The 10,676-nt window shown below is 44.3% G+C and overlaps 1 long non-coding RNA gene across 1 annotated transcript in view; it reads right to left on the bottom strand.

Annotated features, from left to right (window-relative positions):
* Nucleotides 1-240: 240 nt before the first annotated feature.
* Nucleotides 241-10,676, bottom strand: part of LOC147115671 (uncharacterized) — a 166,227-nt gene continuing 155,791 nt past the window's right edge. Inside the window, exon 5 of the long non-coding RNA XR_015078661.1 lies at nucleotides 241-540. This is a non-coding gene — a long non-coding RNA (uncharacterized LOC147115671). The remainder of the gene's footprint in view (nucleotides 541-10,676) is intronic.

Below are 10,676 nucleotides of genomic sequence, written 5' to 3'. Positions count from 1 at the left end.
CTTTATTCCCCCATTTATTGTATGAGTTTAATTTGCTCTTTTCACACTTCTCAGTTAAAACAGTTAACATTTTAGTTTTTGATAGTAACTCATTAGAAGCCCAAAATCACGGATATTAAAAAAAACTTAGATTATTGGAATATTCATGTTATGACACATAGTGAAATGAAATGCATCAGATTTTGATCATTTGTCTCCAATTTTTATGGCCCTGTTCCTAAATTTCAAAACTGTTGATGGGGATATGGGATTTGCCCTCTAATACATAACAGGAAAGCAGCCAGACTATCAATTTTCTGCAAGATCATGACAGGAAGAATTAAAGATTAAGGCACATCTCCACATTTATCCAGGTAAATGATGCCTCTGCATCTCAACACTCTAGATCAATCCAAAAAGTTCATCCAGAATACAGTAACAGGGCTTCACACACCATTTAACTTATCTGTGGATCTGTCTCCTCTCCAAGAAGTGTTGTCGCATGGAACTCTGTCCTCTACAATGCACAACCTCAAATTTAGAGCTGCTGAACTCGGATTGCTGGAACACAAGTATAAAGACATAAATTTGTTCCTTCAAAACTAAACCAAAATTTTTGGAGCTTTTTCTCCTTAGTAACCATCGGATCATTTTTTGAGCTATCTGTTCTTGTCACAGTTACTGTACATAAATTAAAAAACTTCAATAAAAAGTAGGATGCACTCAGGACAAGCTTGTGGAGGAAATACAAAGTGGTCAAGAATTTTCTTCCCCTACTGATTATAACAGTGCATTTCCCAGGGCCAGGGCAAAAAATTGTTATAATGGGAGGTTTATAACAACAGGAATTGTATTAATAAGGTTTACAGTACAGTAATACAATTTATATTTTGTGTATGATTTACATATACAGTATATTGCACAACAGTTGTAGCACTGCATTAAAGAACTGTACACCAATGCTAACGATTTAGATTTTTAAAAAAGCATAATCATATGGAGCCTATGACTCCTCACTCAGCAATTCTCAATGGCAGCTATTATTTCACAACAAGAAGCCATGGGAAGACTTCCTTACAAGGAAATGAAGGGCCAAGGCCTACAGTAGAGGACACCACCAATGTTGAAAAGAGTAAAAGGAAAGATGAAGAAAATCACCGTGTAGCGTTCAAGTGACATCAAGTTTGGGTTTTCACAGCCTAAAGAACATAGGAGGAAAGAATGTCTACGGTAAGGAGCTCTGCAGATATGCAGTCTTGGAGGGAAACGATGTTGGACTAAGAGGTTGTGTGATGAGTCTTGATTTCAGCACATTGACTGGAATTTTAATCTAGAAGTGGGTCAGGAGCAGGGGGGCCTAGAAAGCAGTTGAGAAAACCAGGAAAACGGGTTTAACGGCAGGGCCCGATTAGCATTTGAAAGCTCTGTTTCCCACCCGCAGCCAGCCAGATGAAGAGGCTGGCTGGCTGCGGGCGGGTAGGCATGTGGCACTAGGCCACAGAGAGGAGGAAGGGAGGGATCGGTGGGGAGTTGGGGGGGTTGGTCAGGGGTCGGAGGAGCAGGGGGTTGGGCCCGAAGGATGTTTGGGGCCAGAGGAGCATCAGTGGTGGTGAGGTGGTCAGGGGGAGATCAGAGGCCTTCGGGTGGGGGGTTTGCGGGGGGCGGTGGGTTGAGATCAGAGGCCTCAGAGGGTGTCCGATCTCGGGGGTGAGTGAGGCAGCGGCGCTGGATCCAAGAGCTAAGTGGAAAGGCATTTACCTCCTGGATCTAGCAGTCCTCACCTCCCTTTATCTGGCGGGTTCCCCAAGGCCTGGGAAACCCGACCAGCCAGAGTTAAATTTGTAATGGTGGATCACCACGAGGCACGCCAGCCTCATTATAATATTTAAATAGATAACCCGCCTCCTGGGAGCGGGTTGGCTGCCCGCCCCCGTCTCCTATCCACCCCCGTCAAAACCGGAAGTGGGTGGGTTAGGGTCAGGATTCAGTCTTTTAACTCTTTAACCTCCCACCCAAACCCAACCCACCCATTTTTGGGAATTAAAATTCCCCCCCATTTAGCGGGTAGGGAGGTGGAACACTGAGGGTGTGTAATTGCAACTTTGGAGGAACAATAAAGGAAAATTCAGAGGAGCAATGATCATATGGAAGGGACAAAAAAGTTTGGAGACTAGAGGCGAGAGAGAAGTAGCTCTCAGATTACAAAACTCATTCCTATATCCTGCAAAGAATGTGAGCTACGAGAAGAACTTTTCAGATGTGGCAACAGTAATCAATTTTCGAACAGACTTGGGTCTCATAGTGAATTGATTTGTTTGAGGTGAACAGAAGGGTTTGGCACAAAATGGGAAACTGAGCTGATGGAGGCTGCTTTACTGATGGAGGAAATGTGGGAGTCCTAGTTGAAGTCAGAGTTGATAGTGCTTCATTATTGATTTCACCAAGGGTGGAGCCATCAAAAGCAAGAGCAAGCCCCAGAAATGCCTGAGTTAATGGAAAATGATGAATAGCCAACTGCACTACAGGTGAGGCCACACCTGGAGTACTGTGTACAGTTCTGGTCTCCTTACCTAAGGGCAGACATACTTGCCTTAGAGGAAGTGCAATGACGATTCACTAGACTGGTTGCTGGGATGAGGGGATTGCCCTATGAGGAGAGATTGAGTAAACTAAGCCTATATTCACAGAAACATAGAAGATAGGAGCAGGGGTAGGCCATTTGACCCCTTGAGCCTGCTCCGCCATTCAATGCGATCATGGCTGATCATCCAAACTCAGTACCCTGTCCCTGCCTTCTCCCCATATCCCTTGATCCCTTTAGCCTTAAGAAATATATCTAACTCCTTCTTGAATATATTTAATGAATTGGCCTCAACTGCCTTCTGTGGTAGAGAATTCCACAGGTTCACCACTCTCTGGGTGAAGAAATTCCTCCTCATCTCTGTCCTAAATGGCTTACCCCTTATCTTTAGACTGTGACCCCTGGTTCTGGACTCCGCCGCCATCGGGAACATCCTTCCTGCATCCAATCTGTCTAGTCCTGTTAGAATTTTATAAGTTTCAATGAGATCCCTTCTCATTCTTCTAAACTCCAGCGAGTAAATGCCCAATCTTCTAAACTCCAGCGAGTAAATGCCCAATCGACCCAATCTCTCCTCATACGTCATTCCTGCCATCCCAGGTATCACTCTGATAAATCTTCGCTGCACTCCCTCCATGGCAAGAACATCCTTCCTCAGATAAGGCGACCAAAACTGAACACAATACTCAAGGTGCGGTCTCACCAAGGCTCTGTACAACTGCAGCAAGACATCCTTTTTCCTGTACTCGAATCCTCTCGCTACGAAGGCCAACATACCATTTGCCTTCTTAACCACCTGCTGCACCTCCATGCTTACCTTCAGCGACTGGTGCACAAGGACACCCAGGTCTCGTTGCACTGCCCCTTCTCCCAATCTATTGCCATTCAGATAATAATCTGCCTTCCTGTTTTTGACACCAAAGTGGATAACCTCGCTTTTATCCACATTATACTGCATCTGCCATGCATCTGCCCAATCAGCCAACTTGTCCAAATCATACTGGAGTTTCTCGGCATCCTCCTCACAGCACACACGCCCACCCAGCTTTGTGTCGTCTGCAAACTTGGAGATATTACATCTAGTTCCCTCATCTAGATCATTAATATGTATTGTGAATAGCTGGGGTCCTAGCACCGATCCCTGCGATACCCCACTAGTCACTGCCTGACACTTGGAAAAAGACCCGTTTATTCCAACTCTTTGCTTCCTGTCTGCCAGCCAGTTCTCTATCCAAGTCAGTACCTTGCCCCCAATCCCTTGTGCTTTAACTTTATACGCTAATCTCTTATGCGGGACCTTATCGAAAGCCTTCTGAAAGTCCAAATACACCACATCCACTGGTTCTCCCTTATCTATTCTACCAGTTACATCCTCAAAAAATTCCAGTAGATTAGTCAAGCACGATTTACCTTTTGTAAATCCATGTTGACTTTGTCCGATCCTGTCACTGTTTTCCAAGTGTTCTGCTATTACATCTTTTATAATGGACTCTAGCATTTTCCCCACTACCGATGTCAGGCTTACCGGTCTATAATTCCCCGTTTTCTCTCTACCACCTTTTTTGAATAGTGGGGTAACATTAGCTACCCTCCAATCCATGGGAACTGTTCCAGAGTCTATAGAATTTTGGAAGATGACCAGCGATGAATCTACTATTTCTAGGGCCACTTCCTTAAGTACCCTAAGATGTAGATTATCAGGCCCTGGGGATTTATCGGTCTTCAATCCCGTCAATTTCCCTAACACCATTTCCTTACAAATACTGATTTCATTCAGTTCCTCCCTCTCATTAGACCCTATGTTCCCCGACATCTCTGGGAGGTTATTTGTGTCCTCCTTTGTGAAGACAGAACCAAAGTATGTATTTAATTGGTATTCCATTTCTTTGTTCCCATTCCCTAGAGTTTAGAAGAATGAGAGGTGATCTAATGGAAACATATAAAATTCTTAAGGGGCTTGGCAGGGTTAATGCTGAGAAAATGTTTCCCCTGGCTGGGGAATCTAGAACTCGGGGTCACAGTCTCACAATAAGGGATAGGCTATTTAGGACGGAGATGAGGAGAAATTTCTTCACTCAAAAGGTTGTGAGTCTTTAGAATTCTCTACCTCAGAGAGCTGTGGATGCTCAGTCATTGAGTATATTCAATACAGAGGTCGATACATTTTTGGGAATTAAGGGATATGGGGATAGTGCGGGAAGGTGGAGTTGAGGTAGAAGATCAGCCACGATCTTTTTGAATGGTGGAGCAGGCTCGAAGGGCCAAATGGCCTACTCCAGCTCCTATTTCTTATGTTCTTATACAACAATTTTAGAGAAAATTGGATGGTAATGAGCATAGTTTGATGAGAGGTTATATGGTCGTAATATGTTCAGAAGTGCTTGGTGCTTTGGAGATGTGCAGCACAATGACAGTTGTTTCTCTAAAAGGTTCAGAAACAGATTTCCAGAAGAGATTATGTACTGAATTTTGATTTCAATAATAACAACGAATATTCAGGGAAAAGGAACAGTGTATAAGATGGCATATTTGCAGCCAAGGAGCAACAAGAAGAAAAAAATTCAGAGGAGTTCTGACTTTAATAGTATTGATCAAATAGAGAGTGGACAAGAACAATAAGAAAAAAGTTCCGAAAGAGAAAGATTGGAGGTTAGACATGAGAGAAGGGTCACCTATCAGATGACGAGCTTTTTCTTGTATCCTGTCCACGATTCTGAGAGGTCAAGACTTCCTCCCCAGATATTGTAGCCATATTCAAGTCATGGACATTAGATTTTATAGAAATTTAAGAGTTGTTGCTGGGAATAGGAGTGTCTGAGAAAAAGAGAAAATCAAACTTCTTGGAGGCATGAAGAAACTAAGCACGATTTTACTTTCTGGCTTGGGACAGTAATGGGCTTGGTGAGGGTAGAAAATTGGGCTGGGAGCCGTTACACCAGATACCTGCCTATTTTTGCTCCTGATGTATTTGCCGGCATCACGTCCAACAGAAGCCAAGGCTGCAGCTCAAATTTGGGAGGATGTATTCTAATCATGCGGTAATGGCAGTGTATCATCAATAGTCAGATTTTTCATCATTACTGCCTTGGCAATACTAGACTCTACTTGTGCTCTAATGGGCATCCAGTATTGCTAAGGGAGGTGGAATTGCAGAAAAAATTAAAGGGCTCATGCAGGATGAGAACTAGATTTAAGCCCAATAGATTGACAGTTCTACATTGGTAAATGTTGCCACTTCATTGGAGCCTAGAATTTATTTTTTCCAATCTTGCAGGCTTCTTACTCCTTTAAGCTGGAATCTTTGCCAGGATCAGCTCAGTTGGATGCCCCCATCACAATTACATTGTGGATAGGGGCAAGAAGGAAAGTCCTGGCCACTGTGTTATTGAAGAAATTAAGTAAGCAATGTTTTCATTGGCCATTGAAGAGCATGGAGATTCAGCAACTGCAGTGCAAGCAGACTGGCGGTTGTGTGCACTGAGGGCATGCAACCTGAAGTAAGTTGGTGAAAGTACACCAAATTTATCAGCGAAAGAATGCTTACTTTTGTGTAATAAGTTGAGGAGGTCACTGACATAAAGAAGTAAGAGTGTGAAGATAAGAGTTATAGAGAACCTCTTCGTTAACAGGAGAATCAAAACACAAGTCATCAACTATGGCATGGATAGAGATTTGAGGCAAATTTAGCTGTGGTGAGAGATAATATGATGGTAATTTGTTTAAAAATGCACATTGCCAGAATGGGTTAAGGACTTTGGAGCTTTCAGTCTCTGAGCTGGGGAATAGTGTGTATTATAGGATGATCTAATAAGTGATAACACACTAAGAAATGAATAAAGATAATGAAACTACTTTTTTACCATTTAGAAAAACATAACAGTAGCTAAGTCTGGTTGAGACAGGTTTATCTCATTAACTTGTAAGTGCAGTGGGTCCGAAGCAGTGACAATCACTGGAATGGTGATAAAATGATTCATATCACTACAAATTGTTAAGTCTATTTTGTCTAGCTTTCTTGCATTGCTTCCTTGCGTTCCTCCATATTGTGGTTTACCTTATTTTCATTCCTTAAATAGGCAAACATTCCTGTAAAATGTGGGAATGCCTGTAGCTGTGACAACACTGTAGTAAATTTAGCACCAGCAGGTCTCCAGTATGTTTCTCCCTCTGTCAGAGGTTACTCTGTCAAGGGGCAGGAAAGAGGTTGTGGACTTAGGGTACTTTATTTATCTCCAAATTTCAGTCGGAATCTGTAAAGAGGTCGCCCCGGAGAAAATAAATGAAATAGTAGCTGGTCAATCCGTATAGTCATGTTGCAACCGAGCATCATGACCTGCCAAATGCTCCCCCTACCAGCAGCCATGTAATTTCCTGAGAGGGGCAAAATAAGATTTTGTTTTAAATCCCAAGGCCAATTCAGGTAAAAAACAGAATTCTGGCTAATTTCTCTCCGACCCTGGAAGGCAATCAAAATGAGTTCCAGGAAACAGCAATGACAACAGATAATTTTCAGATATTAATAATCTTGTATCACACGAACAAAATATTTTTTATATGGTAAAAGACAGACTACAATCACTTTATTGCAACGGAATACAGCAGGGCATTTCATTTCATCTCCCAGTAATAGACTTTATTTCTGTGGAGGTATCTGGATGAGTTTCCCCCTTTGGTTTTTTGTATTTTTATCCACTTTATCTGCCTAGTCTGATTTCTGCAGCCATTGGGGGTGGGGTGGGGGGGGGGGGGGCGGCATAGTCTGCTCCTATGAAGCCACCAGTTCCTCCTGCAGCCAGCTGCAAGAGACCTCCCCCAGGCATGCCATTCGCCTCTGATTCTTGTTTCTTAGTGAGATGCTCCATCCTTCGCTTGGTGCCTCCCCACTCAACACAATGGCAGAATATTACATACCCCATCAGTGCATCTAGGTGCAAATTCCAGTTATCCCTCAAAAGTCATCCTACCTCCTATAATTCAATTCAATTCAAATCGCTTTATTGGCATGATGACAAGTTACATCTTATGTTGCCAAAGCATCGGAAAACATTCATGTTTGTTCACAAAAATACAGATCTATCCATAGTGCATAAACAGATATATCCCTGAGTGTATAAATATATACTTTCATATAATTTATATATACTCTTTTCTTATATTTACTGGTTGTCCCTCTGTTTATGGCAAGCTGTAACATAGTGTGCCGCTAGTGTTATGCAATTTCTCTCTTCCCCTAGTAGGTATGGGAGTTTTTGGTCGTCATTCAAATTTCTGAATTCCGGGCATATTTTTGTGAATTTTGGGTAGAAATTCTCCCTTATGCCCTGATATTTTCTACAAGCTGTGAGGAAGTGCATCTCTGTCTCCACCACTCCCTGACTGCAGTGAGAGCATATCCTGTCCTCTCTTGGTAGCCGGGTCTGTCTGTGTCTACCTTTTTCGATCGCCAGGTTATGTTCACTAAGTCTGTACATTGTCAAAGTTTTTCTTAAGTGAGTTTTGCCAGTTCCTGTTCATGCTCCTAAATGCCTCATAATGGAAGAGCATTCTAACTCGGAGTGAGGAAATTTGCACAACTGTCCTGCCGATGTACAAAAACATTGTTGGTGAGAACAGAGCCAGATTAATCATTCTTGGGGCCTGGGCACCAAGCGCATATGGGGCCCCTCTGCACAACGCCCCACCCCCATGCATTAAAATACAAATGTGTACTAAAATGCATGAAGAAATAGGCCTGTAGAATGTTTACACATTGCATCAATGAAGAAAATCAAAAAGAAAAACTTGCATTTATATAGCGCCTTTCACAACCTCAGGACATCCCAAAGCACTTTACAGCCAATGAAGTACTTTTTTAAGTGTAGTCACTGTTGTAATGTAGGAAACGCGGCAGCCAATTTGCACACAACAAACTCGCACAAACAGCAATGTGATCATGATCAGATAATTGGTTTTCATTAAGTTGATTGAGGACTAAATATTGGCCAGGACACCGGGTATAACTGTCCTGCTCTTCTTCGAAATAGTACCATGGGATTATTACGCCCACCTGAGGGGACAGACGGGGTCTCGGTTTTGCGCCTCATCAGAAGGACAGCACCTCCAACAGTACAGCACTCCCTCAGCACTGCACTGGAATGTCAGCCTAGATTTTTGCGCGCAAGTCTCCGGAATGGGACTTGAACCCACAATCTTCTGACTCAGAGGCGAGAGTGTTACACACCGAGCCATGGCTGACCGGTCACAGTACACTACACAAAACCAATCCACTGATTGTACACAGTTTTTCAGCATTATGATGGGTTTTACTGGGGGCCCCAATTAACACGTGTGACATTCCAGATAATTTCACCGTGAGCGCAAAGAGCATAAATATATAAGAATTTACAGCAAGCATTGCAATTCAATAACACACTCTGCTCAGTTAACCAATTTGAATGATATCAAGCAGAGAGGCATCTCCTTCCATTTGAGTGAGGGAAGAAGAGAAATCGCAGATGGAAGTGTTGTAACTAAATCACCATTGTTTGCCTCCCAGCAAACAGCTAAGAGCATTGGCAGTGGTCTGGAAAGAGACTGCCTGTCCAACATCTTGACAGCGAAGAAATACAGCAATGAAAGACCTTAAAAAAAATACTTGGGAGAAAATGGAAGGTGCCTGCCGTTGATTGGAGGGTGAACACCCGAAACACAGAAAGCAGAATTTATAGTAGTTTTAATCTGTAATGCCACAATTCTGTATAAGTATATACAACAAGCAGAAAGATCTTAGGCTTAAAGCTTGTGGATATAATTTATCGGTGCCATTTTTTAAAATATAATTCTGCGAAAGGAATTGACTCCATTTACTCATGATATGTGCTTTTATTGCAACAAAGTATATTACAAATTGACATAAGCACAACTTTTATATTTAAAATGACAGTGGCTGATCATTTAAGAGGATCTCACTCACACAGCCTTTTTTAAAATATCAAACAATTTAAAAAATAGCGTTCAACATCCTGTTTCTTGTTCTAATTTATCTAAAAACTAGCTGGGGGTGCCCGGCGTTGCCAGGGCTGTTTTGGGCCGCGCGGTTTACGGATGGGCGCTGCCACTCCCGTGGTCTGTGTCAGTCTTTCCCTCCCTGACCCTCTATCTATCCCTCCCCCTCTCTCTCCCTGCCCGTCTCTCTCTCTGCACCCTCTGTCTCTCCCTCCCCCTTTTTGTCTGCATCCCCCTGTCTCTCCCTGCTTTCTTATCTGTCCCTCCCTCCCCTCTCCCTCCCTAGCGCCTCAGGCCCGGGTGCCGTTGAAATTGAGCCCGGCCGCGGTGGGCTGTGCGGGGCCTAACGGTTGAGGCCCGGCCGGGCTCTGGGGCCAAGATGGACCCCACAGCTGAGCTGCCGGTGCGGCAGGGCGCCGCGCCGCAGGTGGCGCGGTTAACGGCCGGCCGCTGACGCTCCCCCCGCCCGCTCTGTGTCTCGGACTCGAGCGGTTTGTGAGGCCCAGCCCAAGTGACTCCAACTCACCTCGGCGCTCCCGGAGCCGCAATGTGGGGGTTTGTTTGGCTGGTGCTGTCGCTGTGGGGATGAAAAAAATGGCGGCGAAGTTTCGGGAGGCTGCACGATTAGGCCCGCCCACAGACGGCGGATTGGTCAACCATCAGGTCACTGAACTGTAGGATTGGTCAACCATCACGTCACTCAACGCTAATGAGAGGTAGGATTGGTCAACCGCTAATGAGCGGAGTTTTGAGGATTTTTGAACGTTTTTTGTATACTGTCCGAACAATTTTTGTCTGACCAAAAAGTAAATATGCCTATGAGACTCCCCTAATGATAAGGTTTCTTTTGATATAACATGCGTGTAGGTACGCTCTATAACTTTTGATTTTATAGCCAGACAGAGGAGAGGAGAGGGGGAGGCGAGGGAGAGGGGGAAGGAGGGTGAGGAGGAGGGAGGGGAGGGAGGGGTGAGGAGAGGGGGAGGGAGGGGAGAGAGGGGGAGGGAGGGGAGAGGAGAGGGGGAGGGAGGGAGAGGAGGAGAGAGGGAGGGAGGGAGAGGAGGAGGAGAGGAGGGAGGGAGGGAAGGAGGGAGAAGAGGGAGGGAGATGAGAGGGGGAGGGAGGGGGAGGG

Source organism: Somniosus microcephalus, chromosome 6 (genome assembly GCF_052327205.1).
Source record: "Somniosus microcephalus isolate GS21.2 chromosome 6, FLI_Smic_1.0, whole genome shotgun sequence".
Taxonomy (NCBI): domain Eukaryota; kingdom Metazoa; phylum Chordata; class Chondrichthyes; order Squaliformes; family Somniosidae; genus Somniosus; species Somniosus microcephalus.
This window is presented reverse-complemented; position numbering and strand designations above follow the sequence as displayed.